The sequence below is a fragment of the Melospiza georgiana genome, chromosome 5 (genome assembly GCF_028018845.1).
Source record: "Melospiza georgiana isolate bMelGeo1 chromosome 5, bMelGeo1.pri, whole genome shotgun sequence".
Classification (NCBI taxonomy): domain Eukaryota; kingdom Metazoa; phylum Chordata; class Aves; order Passeriformes; family Passerellidae; genus Melospiza; species Melospiza georgiana.
Window position 1 is genome coordinate 60,951,755 of NC_080434.1, and position 21,797 is coordinate 60,973,551.

Consider the following 21,797-nt stretch of genomic DNA (forward strand, 5'->3'; position numbering starts at 1 on the left):
ATGAATTAAGTAGCTGACATTCCATTGCTTGTCATTCATGAGTCTTCAGTTAGTAAGGATTTCTCCTTATGGTTTCTACAGGAGTAATATTTAGTCGCATGTAAATGTGTATATCATTAATAAACTTCAGTATTTTAGTTCCCAAAGCTGATGCAACACTTCACTGAAGCCAGTCAGTCCAGGGCAAAATGATGAAAAACTGCACATGCCACAAATACTATCATGACACTATTTCAGATTCCCTTTTTATACTTCTGTGAATGACTTAATGAAGTGCAAAGGGAGAGGGGATCATTAATGAAATGGGAAATAGGTTTCCCCACCTGTAAAATGGGGATAATCATTCTTACTTTTCCTGGAGAGTATTAATAGCAGCTAGAAAAATGTGCTCTGGTTTTGTAATTATTACTGCTAGAAGACAAGCAAAATGAAATGATTTATGATATGCTTTTAAATGGATGCCCAGACTATGGAACAAATACTTTTTAGGGCTGTCTGAGCATAGTTTGCACATTAATTAACTGGATTAGGATCTAATTTAATTAAATTCTCTTTGTATGGAAAATGTCTTTTGGATGAATAATACTCTATTCATTTGTTTTTTTGGTGATTTTTATTTAGTGATTAAACAAAACCGAAAAGAGGAATACTGAATTCAAAGTAAGAATGTTTGTGGGAGGAATACATAAAGTTAAATTAAATTGGTCTCTGAACTAATTCAAGCTGTAAAAATAAGGTCATTTAGATCTTTTACCCAGGTGTTATCTGAACTGTGAATGTTTATGTGCATATATCCATGCAGAAAACAGAGTGGACTCCTCATCCTAGGTAACTGTCAATCTCTTCTTTAAACTCTGAGTTGTTAAAATAAGGAAGATTTTGAGCAGAATGAAGATCCTAACTTCGGTAAATTGTAGAGGATTGTTCACACACTGGGAAAAGCTAGAGGATCTCTACCTTAATCTTTATGTAATAAAATCTATATTGTCTACCTTGATCATACAAATAATGTAATGTCTTTACTTGGCCCATGCTTCAACACAGCACACTTTGGCCTTGGAATCTGTTTAACCATGGTGTCTTGATAGTGCACCCAAAAAAGTAACTCCCCTGAGAGGCAGGAGGTCTCACGTGGTTCAGGTTGTGGCTGCATCCCCTTGGAGACCAGGCACTCTGAGGAGGCTGGTGGGTCACCTCTGCCTCAGGCAACCCCACATCCACCTAAATTTCAACTCACTCTCTAGTGATGTTTAGATGAGGTGTGCTCTTAAGTGTTTCATGACCAAAAAACATGCAGGGCAACTGCTCACATTCATCATGGTATTTGCCATGTGTTATTTACAACCTACTATTAAAAAGAAAATATGAGTATTTTTCAGGGTCCTAAAAGCTCTCCCAAAACATCTAAAACAATTTCAGTTTTCTCTATTCCTTTCTAATATTTGAAGCAATTCTATGCACAAAAAACTGATGTGAATCTTCATTTTCTCTGACTGCAGTAGTCTTCAAAGTGTTCACATCCTCCTCTGAAACGTGTAAGTTCCCTCCTCCACTGACTTCCCCTGCAGCTGAAAATACTCTTCATCTTCAGTGCCCTAAGACCTTATACTTTTAGGACCTACCTATTCACTGATTTGTGCCAGCTTAGGTATTTAAATAGCTTTCAAGAGTTTTGCATGAGTATGAATCTATGGGTATTTGTATGTACACCTGCAGGCATGTTCTATTTCTTAATTTGGGATTTTGAAAAATATTTTAAAATTGTTTTTTGTTTTGGACACATCCAGAAAATAAAATGATAGTGCATATGATCTAAAGAATAACAGAGGCATTTGGAAGAGCTGTTTTTACCATATCAGATCTGTGATTTACAGTGTTCTAGTCACAAAGTGCATTTTCTAATTATAGAAGGCTTTAGGGAGAGATGAGAGAGATTGAAATAAAAATGAGGCTACAAAAATACAGTGTTTTACTTGTTTAGGTAATTTCCCTGTGTGTTTGAAATATATTTTGGTGTTCAAATCCAAATACCATTTGTGAATGTTATGTATTAATTCACCTCATAGTTGTTTGTGTAATTATATTTACCAGCTTTGTCATAAATTAAATTTGGAGCAATCTAGTGATTAAAATATATTTCCTGAAAATCACTGTTCATTAAGCTTAGTAAATATTCTGGATGTGCTGACTTTAGCTGATTAGCTAGTCACCTGTATCACAGGAGAAAGGACTTTTATTTGAAACTGCTTACAGAACACTCAGCTTGCAGCATACTAACCATTGACCCATAAGAGACACCTGTAGTAATAATACTTTTAAAAGACATGAATAATGATGAAACATATCATCTAGCTATAAGTAGAGATATTCCCCTTGCTTTATGTAAAATTACAATACTCTGAACATTATAATTTGTGCTACAGGGCTCTTTTACTGCATGTCTTCATTTATAGAAAACCAGGTGTGGCTGAGTTTGCCATCTGGTAGTCATACTGAATTAAGTGAAAACTCTGGAATTGTGTAGTAGAGGTAAAAGGGACGGGGTAACAGTGAACCTTAGTGAGGAAGAGTATGGTGCATCTGTATGGCTGTGGGCCCCACTGTAAGCACAATGGCCTGGTTCCAGGCTACTCTCATGAAACCTTCCATGGATGTTCCTGTGGTTAGCGTCCTTGGGAATGGATGTCCTGGGGAACCCAGGGACCCCAGCCAAGAGCTTGGGCCTGGGATTCTGAAGAACCTTGTGCTCAGAGGAAGAAAGAAGAGTCCTCCAGGAGAGCTGGCACTGTGCAATGGTCAGAGTGACTGGGCTAGCTCAGTGCAACCACGTGCCATGGCAACCTTCTGCTTTGAGTGTCAACCACCTGCCATGGCAACCTTCTGCTTTGGGTGGCCACCACCTGCCATGGCAACCTTCTGCTTTGAGTGGCCTCAAAGCCCACATCTGTATGAGCAAATGAAGCCCTGTATCTGGTGGCCAAGGGAAGAGGGAAAGCCTTCATCCCTGCAGATTAACACCTCCATGATGCCATCTGGGAATGGCTCTGGGAAAGCTCTGGCTCTTGAGCTGTGCAGAAAACTCTTTGGGAAATAGCTGGCAAAGAAGTAGTATGCCAAGGACATTTATTAGTATGTATTTGCAATTTATTAGCACATGTAATTGTGTTTCTGTGACTGGGTAATGATCTGGAGTTGATGAGCTGACTAGCATAGGCACAGTTTACTTAGCAAAGGTGCTGCTTCCCAGGAGTTGCTAAGTAGAGAAAAGGAGGTACTTTTGCTCATTTTATGTACCTGCGCTCAAATACAAGGTAGATCATGGATATTTTTAATTAAGCTTTTGCAAATACTGTCTTTTGTGGGACTGTTTTCTGAGAACATAATTCAATTCTGATTCAAAAGCAATGCAGACATACTTACTGAGCCACTGGATCCAGATTAATAAATTCTGCTTATTGGGAGTAATGTCTATAGATCATGAAGGTGTTGAGGTAATGAGCTTTATTTTATTAAGATGTGTTGGTCTGATGCTCATAGCAAAAGTTTAGTCCCTTTGAAGCCATTTTAACTCCATTGGAAGTGGGGTTTGTTCCTGCCTCAACTTACTATGATTAAACCTCTAATCTTCTACTGAAAGTGGTTAAAGACAAAGGCTTTTATGTAAAGTGATTTTTTTTTTCCTTGTAACTGTATTTTATTGCTGTGAGGGTTCTACAATTTAATTTAAGCATGAACTACCTCAACCCTTTCTGAAATAGCAGTTTGTCTACAGTTTAGCTCTGGAATCCCGGCAGATAAGGGTCCCATGAGAAAAGCCCTGAAATATCTTGAGGAATGATTAAAAGCTTCAGTAATGTTCTATTAAACCTTGCTGCTTTTAAGATAAATGGACACTTCATTGCTGTAAGACATTTTACCTGTAGACATTCATTTGGTGTCTCATGTTTTTAAATGACTTTGCCCCCATATTGCAGTCAAACCTCAAGATATTACAGGAAAGAAGGATTAAGGAGAAATACCTATAATGACTGGTAGATTAGTGATGATAAGCAGAATGACTCAAGCTCAAATTTTAATTTCATATGATGCTTGATGGGTTTCAGGATGTTATTGTTGCTGCTCGTAGTATCAATTCATTAAAATAAGTAAATGTGGCCTGGAAACTAAAAAGATCTCACCTATGTCTTTCAGAGATGGTCAGATTAAAGTATGTGGTTTTTTTAATAAGCACAAATGGATATGTGCTAAGTATTTTAATGGAAACCTGAAACCACAAACCTTTTTCCTGTCTTTATGTCTTATAAACAAACTCGAAGTGAGAATAGATTTAAAATTCTCAGATCTTTTGTTCAAACTAGATTGCTATTTTAAATTAATATAGAGCTTTCACCTAGGAATAAGTCTGCTCCAGTAACCCACAGTTCAATCAATACTTGTGATGATTATTAGCAGTTTGTACCTGTATAAGAAAGGGTGAGAACTCTGCTCTGCAAAATGCAGAATTATGTTGGTTAGCATTTTTAACAGTATGGAAAATAAGTAAGTTATTTCCATAAGTTATGGAAAATAAAGTCCACTTCAACTGTTGCTCTGAAGCTTTGGACTCATGTGATCCTGAGACTGAGGAACAGAGATATTTCAAATCACAACAGAAATTTTGCAGATTATTATAGTATGCACCTGTATTAATGACTGTGTAAGCTCTCTTACAAAGGCTCATATATTTGAGTCACTCAAGGAATCGTCAGGAGTAATTTTTTTCTCTCTATCTATATTCCTGTTTCCACAGACAATGATCAGTTATTTTTTTAAGTTTAATATGACTTATTTTGGGAAATGTGGAAGGTATTGTTATTTCTGAAAGCAGCTGAGGTTCTGCGTTTTCTTTAATTTTCTGCAGAAATTATTTCAAAAATCTTATCTAGAATTCAAAAAAAATCTTGTTCTCATCGTGGCAATTTTGTGCTTCACTTGTGCTCCCAGTGGGAAGAAGCAGCTACAGAATTCAGGAGCCGTGGACAGAGAGGTGATCTCAGATTCTAAAGGTCAGTCCTGTGACAGAGTCCAATTAATGGGATAGCACCATGCACTTGCCTATTTTTAGTGGGGAATCAATGCAGAGATTGGAGCCATGCTGTGATATTCTCATGGTGCCTCAGCTGGTGGGAAGCTGCACTTGCATCAAATGGAGGTTTCTCAGGAACACACAATTTCTCTCTTTGTTTACATGTTGCAGTAATTCAGCACAAGAATCAAGTACTGGCTATTCACATCAGTCAAACTACTTCAAAAACTGACCAGCAAAGAGCTCTGGTCAGCCCACAAATGGGAAAGAGCCACACGTTTGGATATCCAGTTACAAATGGACTTTAAAAGCTTTTAGGAGAAGCTCTTAACAGGAAGGGGCATTGTGCAGAATGTAGTTGGAACTAGGTGTTTTCCAATTTTTTTGTTCCCTTTGCTGATCCAGCTGCTGAGCCCTGCTAAGCACTGAGCAACTTGAGAGATGGCTCTGCTTGTATGTGATAAGAAAGCTGCTGTCCACAGGTGGGTATGGACACTCAGTGATAAGAGAAAAAATATTTTTGCTGGTTAAGATGAACCTGCCTCCAGATATGGGGTGAAAGTTCAGAGGTGAATAACTGGTCTGATAAAATCTTAATAGGAATAACTGATGGAGTCTGCCAGAGCTCTGTGGGTAGGTGTTATATCTAAAATTTTACACATATCTGCACTAATTTTTATTTTTATTTTTTAAAATTTTAGTTTCATCTTTATTTTGATAAATTTTTAATGTTTTATTTAGACTAGGGATGTAAAATAGACTCATAGTAACCTTTCCAAAGTCAGCTTTTTATTTAGCTTTTCATTTTCCTATGTTTTTCTTTTCTCCTGAAACTAAGACAAAATGTCGGAAGTGGTATTATTTATGAGAGCCATTTAGAAATATAAAAGAATTCAGCTGAAATGAGTTGTGATTGAATAGTCTTTGCAATTGTTGTAGCTGGGAAACTTAATATAGAGTTGCCATGGAGACTGGTTCTTTGGCCACTGGTCTAACACATTAAAGCCTTTTAGTTCAGCAATATGATATTTGCAGTTGATGCCACACATGATATTAACAAGTGGTTTGCCTGCATTAAGAGGAAAATAACTCTAAAATTACTGCACTTCTCATTAAAACAGAAATATGCAAAACGCCTTGAAGTTATTTGAATAATCAGTGATGTGAATGATACCAGTTCATATAAGAGCAAAACATGTTTATTGCATCAAAACTTGGGTAGACTGCTAGTCAGAGCTATTGAAATGTGAGTTTTAATGGAGGCTGTCATGTCAAGGTGACATGGAGGCAAACCAACTTCTTCCAAGTGCACATTGTGGCCAGTTTTGGGGTGAGGTTACCTTTTCTCTCATTAGCCTTTTTCAAAGGAAGTCTCTTGAGTGCAGGGTTGTTTTGGCTACCAGACTTGCCCTGTAGAAGACACCAGTTCCTTTTGCCTTGAAAGGTTTATATTTATTACTGTTTAATGACATACTGTATTTGTAAATGGCATGGTATTTTTACCGTGTGGCCATTGCACTGAGTTCTGTAGAGTACATTTAATGGGATAAATGGAAGCACACATTTAACAGACTGCAGAAACTCAAGCAGAGGTAAACCACTTAATAGCAGTGTTTGTAATGAATTTCCTAACTAACTGGCCCATTTCATAAACTGATAACATAGATAGAGACTTAGCTTTAAAGGCCCTTGATCCAGCAATGGACAGAAACAAAATGAGAGAGCTGTAGCTATCAGAATCCATTCTGGTTGGACGAGACCCTGGGGCACTCCCTGTAATGACCTGTTTGCTGGCAAAGTCAATATTTCATATCTGCCGTCCAGCTGGACTGGAATGCTAAAATACTGAGTTCCTCAGTCCACCGGTGCTGTGTCAAATAGAGCCTGAAAAACATTGGGATCCTGAAATTCCAACAGAGATTTAACTTTCTGCAGAGCAGCTGTCAGGCACAGAGGTGACCCAGAGAGGCCAGGGGCTGGATCAGGACACAACATTGTGACATTATGCCATCATTTCACTGCTATCTTTTACGGCCATTTCTGCCAGGGTGCAACAGCATCCACACGTCACACATAGTTTGTAATTTTTTTTGTGTAACATCCAAGCTTGTTTGCAATTTTTTTGGGGAAGATGATTTATCCTCCTTGCAAAATTGGCTGTCTGAACGCTACTATTTTGATATTTTTAGAAATGCCCTGTGATTCCCAGCACAGATATTATATTCAAGAGTTTGGGAAAGCATATCAGTATCACTGTGAAATTCACATATATTCCAGTATCCACAGACCTTGCTACTGTTACAGGACAAAATTCATAATGCAGTAGATGATCCAGCTATATGCTCTGGTTTGATCAGTCAGTTTATTATGGTTGTGTTTGGTACAAGAAGTCTTTGGATTAAGGATGTATAGGAATGCCTTTGGAACTTCTCTTTGCAGAAGAACATCATCTTCCCTGTCTGGGAGAAATGTGGATTACCTCACCCTTCTTTCCACTATGCAGAGTGCCCCATTTTAGTTTCTATTATTTTGAATTTTTCTGCAGTTCCGTTAAAACTCAGCAAAATCAAAATGTTCATTTTAATTGGTCCTGCACTGCACTGATTAATAGAACTAGTTGATACATTTTCAGTTTGTCAGAATATGTCATTTTTCTGAAGTCAGACAAGTATGGGGGTCTGAGAATGCCCTGCATGAGCATTTACAAATTAATAATATGAGACACCTGTACTCAAACCTAGAGGTTAGGAGTGATGTGGGGTGTACAATTCTGATAAAAAATTAACATAGCATCTATAGATTATTTTTAATAAATGTGAAAAAGATAATTTTTTCCAGATATAATTTATTCTTACTATTGTCTGGTTTTGAAGAAAAGAAAACTTAAAAAATCTACATATCTGGGGAAAAACTCCAGAACTCTCACATTCTACTCCTCTCTAGTAATCAGCTATGAATTCCTTTGCCATACTGAATTTTATTCTCCTGTTTGCATGAACTTTGAAGTTCTCAGAAATTTTCCTTCAAGTTCCATAATATAAACATAATCTATATCTACAGGGATATATTCTCAGTAAGCAAAATATACTGCTACTCTGGGCCTTAACTGGGGCCTCAAAAAGTGGATAGGGATAACTTTTTTCAGTGACTCCTGCCCCTAAACAGTTTCCAGAAAAATGATCTGTTACTGTTACTGTGAGACACAAATAGAAAAAAAGACACTATACCTGTGATACTCTGGTTCTTGTCTGAAATCTCTGATTCTAATAAAGGTAATACACTCATACTCAGTTAAATATTACTGCATTAGACACAATTTTTAAAAGAGATTATACTTTGCATTTGTTAGCCTTTTAGAGCTGTGCCCCAAACCTTGCTGGATCAGCAAAGATTTTAGTAACGTGAAGATAAATGAATTTTGTGGTTGTAATTTGCCATGAAGTGAGCAGAAAAAATGCCTGGATGGTGGGTGGGCAAGGTGAGAGCAAGATCAGAAGCAATGTATTGCTGGTCCTGGAAGAAGGGTGGGGAGCCTCCCCTGGCTGCAGAATTGCCCCAGATGTTCCCAGGACCTCAGGGCAAGGAAGATTTTGTCTAATTGGTGAACACAGAGCAAAGGGAACTTCTGCTTCCCAGTGTCACCCCAACTGACACCTGAAAAGGAGGGTGGGCTTCAAATCTGGTGATTAGTTATGGCTGCTTCCTACAGAGCACTTATTGCTGCCAGTATCTGTGAGAGTCAAGAGGGACATCTCTGGTGTCTTAATCAAAGAGATACGACACAAGCACCAACCCTTTGGGTATTTGGGGCCAATCCTGCAAATTGCTGTGCACTTCCTTGGAAGCATTCAGCACTTCCCTGACAACTCAATGGCAGTCAGGACAGATGGACCTCAGGAACCAAAGGACCTTAGTAGCCCCAGGAGGTGCTAAGCACCTGTCTGCATGGCTACCTCTGTCTGCAGGCCCAAGAAGGTATTGAACAGTTCCAGCTACTGCAGGGAAGAACAAAACCTTTGGACAGAGTAGGAGAAATTATTCATCTGTGTAGGAAAAAAGACAACCTTGAATGATTAAGAACCGTGTGAGAGATATTAATAATCACATGACTGAGCTTAGTATGCAATAAAATACATAATTCATGAACTCACAGCAAAGAATGAATGATTCACATCGCCTTGAAAATTAATTAAGAAAGATGCCTGGTAATGCTAAGGATTCACCAGGATCCATAATTCTGAAAAAGAAAGAAAACAGGCCCGTGTTTGTATTCCACTAAAGCACCACAAAATTCTGATAGGGAAGAAAGGGAATGAAATATGATGTTTCAAATAATTATCAGACTTCTATGTAATCATCAGAAAATCAGTTTCCAAAAAATCTGAAATAATCATCAAGAGGAATAATACAGCCATAAAACAACACAGAAATCAGACAAGAAAAATTCGCTAAATTTTCATGAAATAAAACTTAGAATTTTTGTTTTTAAAAAGCAGCTTCAGAGTTTCCGTTTCCTGTCAGTAATGGTTGGCTAGTTCTCTGTTCTTTGTACTGAATTGCTTTGCCTCTTTTCTGAAAGACAGGAAGCTTGTTTCCTTAATAGGATATAAAACAATACTGGAAAATTTGAAATTGTAATTAGTTGTTGCTGAGGTCAGCAGTATGAAAAGCTAAAGTTGTGAGGTGTTCAAAGCATTTTGCAATTCACTTGCCCCAATTTGTTTTGTTCCCCTTAACAAAATTAATCTGTGAGAAGTCTCTCCGGGTGCTGAAGGAAATAACTAATTTGGAAATGTAAGGGATAAGCCACACCATTTTTCTTCTTAGCTAAAACATTTCTTCTGTCCTGAACTTCAGTGTAAAGCACACACTATTTCAGAAAGCAAAACGTACCAGTGCAATTCCATGGTGTTTACAAGGGCCACCCAAAAGAGAATTGTGCAGAGCAGTCCAAATCACCCAGTCCTGGAGAAGAGTCTTCATCTGCTTTCTTTGTAAGCCATAATTCCTACCAGTGGGAATCCTGTGGCATTTTGCACCTGGTCAGGATTGTGTTACTTGGAAGGCAGCGACTGTCAGTGCACCTCAGTCAGGGCATTCCAAGTGGGGCTGTGCTGGGAGTGCAGCAGTCACCATCTGTAGGATGATGTTCTGAGAGGTGCCCTTAAAGGCTTATACAAGCTTATGAAGTTACTGTATGGGGGAAGTCCTTCCACAGACAGTGAGATATCTCCCTACAGCTCTGGAGGCACGCTTATTCAGTGGCAAGAAAGCGTTCATGTAATTAGCTCTTTTCTCAGCAGTTATCATCATAGGGGACAGGAGATTAAATGCAGTGTATTCTTTGGGTAAGGGAGAGATCATTGTACTTGCACAAAATTAAAATTTCCCAGGGATTTTTTTTTGCTAATATTTGTTCCATATAAGATTGTTTGTATGATTTTGTGCATGTGTGTTACTATTATTTCACAGTAATCGTGGAGACTTGGTAATAGCACTCACCCAATTTATTTCATGTGGTACCAGATTAAATAACTGATTCATTAAGAATCAACAGATGAAGATCCCCTTATCAATATCATGCAGATGAGATACTTAGGTGCATATAGATAATACTCACAGAGGCACTGTGCTAGAAAGCAGATGTTTTTCTTCGAATTTATGGTTAATGAGAGACATCAAACATATGATATTTGCCCTGCTAAGCATGGTTTGCCAAGAAAGAAAAGGTTTCTAAGCATTCACACATGCTCTAGCCTATCTGTGTGAACACACGGGAGTCAAGACTGTTGTCTTAACAAAAGAGCACATCTCTTCTGAAGAGCCAAGACCAGCTCTAGCATTGTTGTATTTTTTTTTTCTGATAATGGTAATTACTTTGCTTTGTCCACCTTGCATTGCTTTTATGAATTAACTAGATGAAAGCCTCCGGCCAGTAATGATAGCCAGCTTTCCTTTGGATCTCTGCCAGCAACCTATAATTAAAGTGTTTTCTTGAGAGAAGACCACTATATAGTACCTATTGTGCATGATGTCCTTGGAACTTGACTGCAGTAATTAAAAAAAATCTCTAATTTATCTCATGGCATATTTCCATGGCATACAGAAAAGAGAGAACTGATTAGTGATGGCCAACATGGCTTCACTGAGGACAAATTGTGCCTGACAAATTTGGTGGCCTTCTATGATGATGTTACAGCATTGCTGATTGAGAGAAGAGAGACTGGTGTCATCTACTGGACTTGTGCAAAGCATTTGACACTGTTCTAAAAGGCATCCTTCTCTCTAAACCAGACAGATATGGATTTGATGGATAGATCTCTTGCTGCATAAGGAATTGGCTGGATGTTTGCACTCAAAAGAATTGTGGTCAATGGCTCAATATCCACGTAGAGCCCACTGACAAGTGGAGTTCCTCTGGGTTTGGTATTGGGACTGGCAGTATTTGACACCTTTTTGGTGACACGGACAGTGGGACTGAGTGCAGCCTTAGCAAGCTCACTGATGACACTGAGCTGAGTGGTATGGTCAAAATGCTGCCTGGAAGGGATGCTAGCCAGAGGGACCTTGAGGGCTGGGCCCATGTGTACCTCATGAAATCCAGCAAGGCCAAATGCAGGGTCCTGCACCTCGGCCAGGGCAATCCCAAGCATAAATAGGCTGGGCAGAGAATGCACTGACAGCAGCCTGGGGAGGAAAAGCTTGGGGATGTTGGTTAAAAACAAGTGCAGCATGACCTGGCAAGGTGCACTTGCAGCCCAGAAAGCCAACTTTGACCTGGGCTTCATCAAAAACAGAGTGGTTAGCATGTTAAGGGAGGAGATCCTGCCCCTCTGCTCTGGTGGGACCCCACCTGGAGTGCTGTGTCTGACTCTGGGGCCCCAGCACAAGAAAAACATGAACCTATTGGAATGAGTCCAGAGAAGGGCCATGAAGATGATCAGAGGGATGGAGCACCTCTCCTATGAAGATGGGCAGAAGGAGTTGGGGCTGTTCAGCCTGGAGGTGAGAAGGTTCTGGGGAGGTGTTATAACAGCCTTCCAAAAGGGGAAGCCAAAAGGGGAATCCTAAAGGAAACCTCTAAAAAGGCTGGAAAAGTGCTTTCTACAAGGGCCTGTTGTGACATGAAAAGAGGTAGGTGTGGAAGAATAGAATGTAAGAAAATAGTGCAGAAGGCAGTCTCACACCTGAGGAGCTGCAGCTGTACTAATCACCAAAGATTAGGAGCAGGTCTGCCCTTAATAGGCCACAGCTGTGTCCAATAAGGAGATGAGTGCTATAAAAGAGTGGGTTAGCTGCATGAGGAGAGTGGTGGAATTTGTTGTCTGTGCTGTGAAGAGAGATGGAGTCAGTGCTGTGAGGAGATCCCCCTGAGAAATCACTGAAAAGGTATGGAGCTTTTGAAATATGATGACAACAGGTAGGTGTTTTAAACAGACAGAGGATAGGTTTGCATTAGAATTTGTAAATAAACTCTTTACTGTGAGGATGGTGAGACACTGGAAGAGGTTGATTTGGGAAGTGGTAGATTCCTCATTCTTGTAAGTATTCAAGGCCAGGTTGGAAGTTTGAGCAGCCTGATCTAGTGGAAGATGTCCCTGGCAAGTGAGTTAGGACTACAATATCCTTAATGTCCCTTCCAAGCCACATCATTGCATGATCATATTGCCTCTTTCTGTAGCTAGTTACATCTGGAGACTGTTGCAAGTGAAGCTGTATTTCATGGGAATGTAAAAACCATACAATCACAGAGCAATATGGATGCACTAAAATTGGATATACAAATAAAATATCTTACAGTGAATTAAGCTAGTTAAAATGAAGGGATGGTCCCAGAAGTTTTGTGTTTGCAGAGTGAAATACTGGGAGTATCTACTGAATTTAAATACACACCAACACTACTCTTAATTTTCTGACATAGAGAAGATCCAAAAGTTCAAGTCTTGTTTGCCACATAAGCTTATACTGCTAAACAAAAGGATTTTGTCCTGGCTTTAGCAAGAGACCTTTGAGAAGCTGCTTCATATACTTAGAGCTATCAGGCAGATGGAAAGGCTTTTTGTTTATTGAGAGACAAACCAGAAGGAACCATTATCCGAGCCTGGGCCATCATGGTAAAGACAGAAAGATTTCTATGGTTTACATTGTGGGTAGGTTTTTAGAACCTCCATGTTCTGCCTAAATGAGATAATAATTGGAAGTCAAGAACCAGACAGCAGAAATCATTATTATTTGTCCTGAAATAGAACAAAACCAGTGCTTCTCAGATACACTGGTTAAAAAAAAAACAGTGAAGACTATGAATAAGAAATTTGTCTTTTACATCAGCAGTTGTACTGTTGCTATTTTAAATTTTGCATATGTGAAACAACACTGTTTGTGTAGTTTAAGGGTACATGGGTTGGTTTACACTATTTTTGCCAAAAAATACCTGTGTTATTTGTAACAACAGTCAAGTTAAAATCCCTACTTGAAAAATTTTCAGCAAGTTCTGAACATTCTCTAAATTGCTAAGGTCAAGAGCCAAAAATATCTGTAGAATATTGCTTCACACTTGGTATGCTTCAGTAGAGATGCAGCTATAATTAACTGCTATTGAAGCAAAAACTACTAAGTATTCCTGATTTAGTTCTTTTCTGAGTACAAGCTGGGAAATTTGATGATGGCTTTGTTAAAAGACTTCAATTTTTGTTGCTTGTTTTGTATTTAAAGAAGAAACTTAAAACAAATCGATCAAGTTACAGGATGTGTGCTCTTGATTTATGTTTGTGTTATGTCAGTTAAATATCTCTGTTAAAACAGATTAAACACCTTGTTCCCGGTGGCTTTTCCTTCATATCAAAGGCACCTGCAGAAATATGAAGTCAGACTGTTTTTTAGAAACTGCAAGGAAACAAATTACTTTTTAAATGGACAGGAGTATTCAGAAGCTTTCCAAATGTTTTCTAAAGTCATCAAGATTTTGAAAGAAACAAATTTTGATAATGTTCTTGGAAAAAAAAAATCTGGCTCTATTTGGATTAACAAAGTTCAGCTTTTTACATGCAATTTAAAAACTATTCCTTGCACTGTGTCTTGCAGTGTTATACTGAAATGAACCTCAGTGTACTGACCACCTACATAAAGTTTATACAACTAGTTTTTTGGGAATTTCTTAATATATACATAGAAACTGTGCTGCGAATACCATGCTTGTCTTAATTTGCTTAATTTCTTCATTGTATTGCATTCAAATTTCAAATGATGGTGATATAGAAATTTTAAACTCTGGGGACCTTTTATTCACATGGAAGCTGCTTTAAAAATTGATTATTCTCTTGAGTAAATCAGGATTTCAAGTGTCATTGTGCTGGAAGCATCTGTTTATATACAGGATCTGCCAGCATCCCATTTCTTTCCAGCAGCAATGCCAAATAATCATAAATAATGGCAGAACTCTCCAGTCTATAAAGAAAAAAGTATCCAGAAATTAGTTTAAGACCTATGTAATTAATATCTTTTGCCTAATCCTCAGTAGGATGTTGTGCATTCCAGATTATGTGGTGATCTAAGGAATTGCTAGATCCAATAGTCTGATTCCTTTGCCCAGAAGAAAAATTGATCCAGGAAACTAAAATCTTGGAAGGAAAGCAGGAGAAGAAAGACATTTTGGAATCTGTTTTTTAAACCCCCAAACACAAAAAACTTCAGTTGTTTATACAATTTGGAGTACATTATGAACTTGTTCCTTCCATGTACCCAAACATGACAGATGACTTGCAGACAGCTAAAGACTTTGGATATATGAGGCCTCTAAGACCAGTAAATTTAGTTTTACAGGAGAGTTTTCCTTGAGATTCTCCCCTTTCCCAATTAGAAATTCTGCAAGGCCAACCTGTTCAATACACCACAATCAGATGAGCTCACTGTCTTAATGTCCAACACTGTCCAAAACACAGCAGACTGCTGCCAGGCGCAGATCTGAAAGAACCTTTCTCCTCAGGCAGGACAGGGGCCTCCTGGATGGTTTCTTTAAGTGTAAATATTCATCTTCTTATCAAGCGCCATCCCCTTTAGTATTACTGGTACAATGGGAGAAGAAGACCAGAGAGCTCAGCTGTAGGTGAGTGGTTTGGTTTGAGAGGATCTCTCCCAGCTTTTTGAAGACTCATGGGTTGTGCCTTTCCCACTGGCTGAGCTAAATGCAATTCAATTTTGTATTTTAACCAGCTACTTATAGATTTCTATTGTGTTTATCAGTTTTAGAATTCTACATTATAGCAACAGTAGCTATTTCAGATGGATTTTTGGTGCACTTTTCCCAGCTAATACTTACCTGTGTCTGTTTCTTACTCATTTTTCCCTGTGTTTGTTTTACAGTCCATTTGACTGATTTCTTTTTCCTATTGTCTGCAGTCAGGTGCAGTTTGGAATGCTTACATAGGTTTTGCCCTCAGGAAAAAAAATCCAAACAATTTCTTGGCAATCAGACATCAATACAAAGGTTTCTTTAACCCAGAGATATTAAGGATACACAAGTTAAAGTAAGCAAGTTGGAAGTCAACGATTCTTTCCTAGATGTCTATTTCAAAGACATCTTTCTAAGATGTCCATTTCAAAATTTTTCTAACTTCATATTACTGATCCATTGGAACTTGGAATTGAATTGAAGTTTTAAAATTCTTTATTTGTAGATTCAAATGAAAGTAATACAAGAATGAGCTAACACTTGCAAAATGTAATTTTGTTTCCAAGCAGAATATCTTGTTATGCTACAGATGTGCCTCAATACTAATTGATTATTTCTTTAGCAGAAAAGCTGTTTAGAAGTGTTCCAAGATACAAACTGACACTGCAACTGTCTGTATGGCATCAAGTTATACTGTGTTTTCACTTCTTTCATCTTCCTAAAATTGAATATGGCCAGAAGGAGTGATGCAGCTTCACTGAATCTTATGCTAATGCTTTCCCAGAAAATGTTTTCTTTTCTCCCTAAATTATTCATTGAGCTATTAGAGGTCTGAAATAAAACTTTAATTAGTTGTTAAAGGCTTCACAAAGTATGACCTGCTGGAACGTATGAATGGAGTTGAAAGGGAGCCATCTGACTACAGGAATTGCAGCCAGGGGAACAGGACATGGGCAGAAACTTAACATCTGTTGCAGATTTCTAGTCTTTTGGGCAATGGGATTTTTAGCTGGAAGCTGAATGATAGCTTTTAGTTGACTGCATTATGGAGTACAATAAGATATATAAAATGCTGTCTTAAATAATGTGTGCTGTCATTTTCAACTGGTGATTTCACATTGGAATGCACTTGCCTGTCCAGAAGCTAAAATTCATCAGTCTGAGGCATATATCATGTTATCCAGTGCTCAGCATTATCTGCTCCTGAGACTGTAATTTTCAGCTGCCCTCCACTCTGTGTTCTGTAGCTTTTTGTTTGAGACAGAGAGGGAAAAGCGGACTGGAGTATTGAAAGCCACAGGAGGAACTTATGTACCTGCCTGTCACTAAAAACAACCCTTTAATATACTTGAAATAGAAAAAAAATCCTACTTACATGAATTCAGATGACAGTGAATAATTCAAAGATTTCTCTTCTTGGATGTCTGCTTAGACAGAAACAGCTCTTTACCTTTATTCTATTTAAGTTTGCCATAGCTGCATGCCCATCTCAGGCTGCAGCATTGTTCTGGTGACTTCATTTCAGGATAAAATCATGGAGTTAAGTATCAGTATAAATTTTTCAGGAAAAATGACTTTCAGCAAATTGAAAAGTAACAGCATTAGCATTTATCATTTCATTGAAGGATTTGTAAGGTTTAAGAAGGTTTATTAGCAATGCTGAAGTCAGATATATTGTCATATCTAAAACATCCACCACATTGTTATTGTCATTGGGACTTAATATTTCCTCAGGTAGTTACAGGAATTTAAAAAAATATATAAACCTGTGAAATGCTGATAGCATGAAATTCTGTGTAATAGTAATAAACTTTATGACAAGTGAGTAAGGGTTTCTGTGACACTTCAGTAAAGGGTGGTGTGGGCTGCTTTTCTCTACAGGTAAAAGATGGCAGACGAAAATAAAGCAATCCTCACTAATGATCTTGCAGTCCTCTTCTGCCCAGTGAAGACGACGACACCTCTTCTGCCCAAATACATGACACCAACAAAGAATAAGGGCAGGAGGGAGTGGTTAAGGGACTAGAAAACTGCCTAATACAAACTTCAAGAGCATTAAGAGGGGGAAAGTCTTGTTGAATGAAACAGGAAGACTCAAGGGAAAGAAAGAATAGAAATCAGACCTTGGTGTCACCAGAATGTTTGGAAAAAAGCAGTTCTCCACAGCACTAGGACTGGCTGAATAACCGGCTTCACAGTTCACAGATTCGTAGATGTTTTTCTTTTTAATTTGGCTTAGTTTCAAATTGGAACAATTCCATTTTTTTAAGAAAAATTTCTTCAGAAAAAAAAAATAAATTCCAGGAAAATGTTTTGGAAACACTGACATACTGTTTCCAAAACCACACATTTCTCCCTGACCCTACAGCTGCCTAATGGAACTGGCATTCAGAGAGCAGCTCCATGGGAAGGCGAGGTCTGGGGTTTGACTTTGGGCTTTCTGTTTTCAGGTCAGCCACCATGGGCAGGCAACAAGTAATGGGTTTAAACTGAACTATGAGATGCCCTTTTTAAACTGAACTATGAGATAATTTTTTCAAATTGTTGTATGTATTTCACATGTGTTTATATAGCTATTGCGTATATATGAAAAATTATCTTTTCTGTTAAAGTGTCCAGAAGGAATTGTGGAACTGCTTGTAAAATGTTTGTCTATGGTTTTTGAAATTTTCACATCCCTACATAGCAAATCTAAGCATAACAGCTGATTTTCATTTCTTCTTTTGCTTTTCACAATCCATTTTAAAAGAAATCCATAGGGGATCAAACATTTTCAATCCTAAATTTAATAGAACTGAAGTAGATAATGAAGAACTGTAATCTCTTCCATTCATATTTATTATGATTATTTCAACTGCATGTGGTATGCAAATGTAACCTGGAAAGATAACAGTTAATATTCTTTGGAATGTTCCCTGTATCCCAATTTTTTTCCCAATCTTTCTCTAAATAATTCCTTCTCCAAAACGTCTGGCTTCTTCAAGCCAGTGCATTTTCATACTTTTAAGATCCAAGAATAGAAACAAAAGCCTTTTTCTTTCTTTCCTGTGGCATAGCAACACAGTTTGAATTTTGAAATGTTAAGTGTCCAATGCTCACATTTGTGTGAGCTACTTGTATTGGAAAAAAAATAAATCCCTGAAAACTGAAAAATGCAACTTGCAAAAACGTGGTTATTTTAAAATGACAAATAAATTACAGTATTTTGGTGCATACCAGCATACAGCAGAAGTATGAATAGCTCATGTCATTTGTAATGAATCATCCACTTGAACTAACAGTGAGGGAAAAAAAAGAGTAAAAGAACGGAGTGAAGAAACCACAGAAATTAGTGAAAATACTGAAGACCTAGATTCTTGTCTAGATAGGCAATTATTTAGAGCTCATATATATAGTCATGCCTATTTTTGATCAAAAACTTTCCTGGGATCCACTATCTGTAAAACTATCTGAATATCTTTAGCTAGCAAAGATCTTGTTGCACACACGATTTGCAGTTCTTAGCTGTCCTTAGCATTTCCAGAACATCTCTTAACACTTTCACATCACGTTTTTTGTGATCTGAACTGTTAAAAATGATGGGAACTATAAAAAGTTAAAATTCTGATATGAATTGGTGTATTTAGGAAAACTTTGCCAAAACTTTGTTCTCTATGATTAGTAAGGCTCTTTCTGGGTATTTCACTGATTAGATGAGGTAACTGAAATAAATATCAGCTTTTCCAAGGAGTTAGCTGGAATGTGCACTCTTATAGTGACTGAGATATTTCCCTTGACCAGTGATGTATTTGCCTGCAGTGGAGACCCAAATGCAAATGAAAGGTGTTTCACAGTTCTCCCTGAAATGGGACAAAGATTTTTTTTGTAATTAAATAATTACCACATGAATATGAATTCCAAATTACTACACAAATTTGAACACACAATTTGAGCATAGTTGAACCCACATTTTAGAGGCTTTAGATATTTATGCTTGTATTTATGTTTAGAAAGAGAACTTATCTTAATAAAAATTTGCTAGATTTAAAATGTTTCTGCAGACAAATTTCTGATGTGAACATGCATGCCATTGCACATAGGATTCAATCTCCCATTTTAAAAATGTGTGAACAGTAATTTTTTTGAATTGTGTTCTTTACATATATATATGTATGTATATTTAATAATTGTTTCTCAAAGTTTCAGTAATTTTGGCTTACTGCTTGAAATTCTAGGTCTGTGTTTTCATTGCAGGACTGGTCATGACAGTCACAACTTTTTTCTTTAGATGTCTGGTGAAATAAATGTAAATCTTATAGTCCACTTTATGCTGAGTAAGTTCATAGTAAAAGAAGAGTATATTTATTTTACAGCTTTGTAAATCCACGGAATGAAAATTTACTGTTCTTGAATTTATACTGAGACCTCATGAAAATTTTTTAAAGCAGGCCTGTAAGAAATTAAAATGTATTTGACACAAATAATCTAAGCTATCAACTAAAAGATTCCTTTGCTTTTAGCAGAAAGTTGATAATATAACTGGGAGCAGAACTCTGGTGAGTTGTGGTTATTCCAAGTTTAAATGAATACTTAATGCCAAATAACAAAAATAATTGTATTGAAATAAATTAGCAGATTCAAGATTTCTTGTATTTCTGTGCATTTATAAAAATATGTAAATTTATTATCAAGGAACTGAATATAGATTAACTTTCTGGGTTTGATTCTACTTTTAACTCACCTTAATATTCACTTCTCTACTTGGAGAACTCACTACAGTTTCGAGGTTTACAAACTCTTAAAATCAGAGTCATAGAATGGTTTGTGTTGGAAGGGAGCTTAAAATCTCACTCAAATCCTCCTGATATGAGCAAGAATACCCTTTGAGAGACCAGGTTGCTCAGAACTACATTCCAGCTTTAACACTTCCAGGGATGGGGCTTCCATAACTTTTCTGGACAACCTGTTCCAGGGCCTTACCATCCTCACAGTAAAGAATTTCTGACTAATATCTAATCAAAACCTGCTCTCTTTCAGTTTGAAGCCATTTCCTCTTGTTGTGCCACTGGAGGTTTTTGTAAATGTTCTTCTACAGCCCAATTTGCCTTGTGTTCTGAGACACATTTTCAGCAGTTGGCCCTTTGCAGTCTTTGCTTTCTGAAATATAAAACTGAACAGTTAATCTTGTATAAATATTTGTAGATAATAGAGCTGGCATATAATTTAATACTTTTCTCAATTTAAAGGAAAACGTTTCAACCCTTGGTTATATTAATTGTGAGTAACCTGGAAGTGTTCCCATTTTTAAGTGTCAGTTTACAGCTGCATTGTAACATAATCTTATCTGAACCCTGTACAATCTGTTCCAAGGCTAGGGACATTAAAAAACAAAAAAGAAAAGGACAAATGTGTTTTTAATCAATAGCTAATATATGTATGCAAGAGAGATTTTAGTTTGAAATGTGTGTTGTTATATTTGGAAATACTTAGTTCAAAATGAAATGGTAGCGTGTAAGAACATAGAAAGGTATCTCTTATTAAACAGAAATACTGTTCAAAAGTGTAATTTTCAGTGGTTGACTTTTCTATATTTTCTCTCATCCTGTTTTGAAAAGTCTCTTTGTAGTACCTACTATTAACTATTGTAATAAGCTGGATTTTTGAAAATGCATCCAAGAAATTCTAAATGGGTTATTTTACCCTAATACTCCAAAATACTATGTATTAAAACGAGCACCAGTGTGATTAGGAGATGGTTGTAAGGCTTGTGCTGTAATGAAGATCACCACTGATCTTATCAGTCTCTCCCTCTCAGAGATCCATGGCCTGGGATACAATGATAAAACCAGGAAAGAGCCTTCAAATTCAATTGATGGTTGAAATTCTGAGATACTTAATAGATTAAAAAAAATCTTAGTTATTTAATTTAGTTTTCTTAGTTTTAATTTTTAGGATGCCTTGTCTAGATGCCTACATATTTTCAAATATTTGATTTTCTTTTAAGTGTAGTCTTAACTCAGATTTTCCTGGTATCAGCAAACAAATGTGGGAAGAAACCTTCCATTTTATATAGATGGAGAAATCAAGTTGCATCTCAAGCTTTGTATTGCTTGAGTCTCAGAATAGTAATCCCTTTGAAAATCAATACTGAGTTGGTAATATCAATGAAATATAATTTTGTTAATGGTCTTTTGGATTTCTGCCTTTGTGTACAGCTTTACAGTACTAGCTCTATCAAACCTATAACATATTGTGTTAAAGCAAATACTGACTTTCCTTTCCCCCCTGAGCTCCTCCCAAGGCTTCAGGTAGCTAGCAGCTGATAAATCTAGTTTCTAGGTTACCAGTGAACCAGATGGTAACACACAGAAAAAAATCCAAAAAGAAAACCATGTTTTTTCTCCACTTATTTAATTATGTTTTCATATAGTTCATTAGCTAAGTTAACTTCTGCTAAAATCACATTTTGTTCCAGGAAAAAGATTCTGCTTTTCAAAATGTGACTAAAATAACGAAGAGTTCTGAGATATAAGTTCCTAACTGTTAAAACATGCTGTCATGCAATATAACAACATTTAATAAATG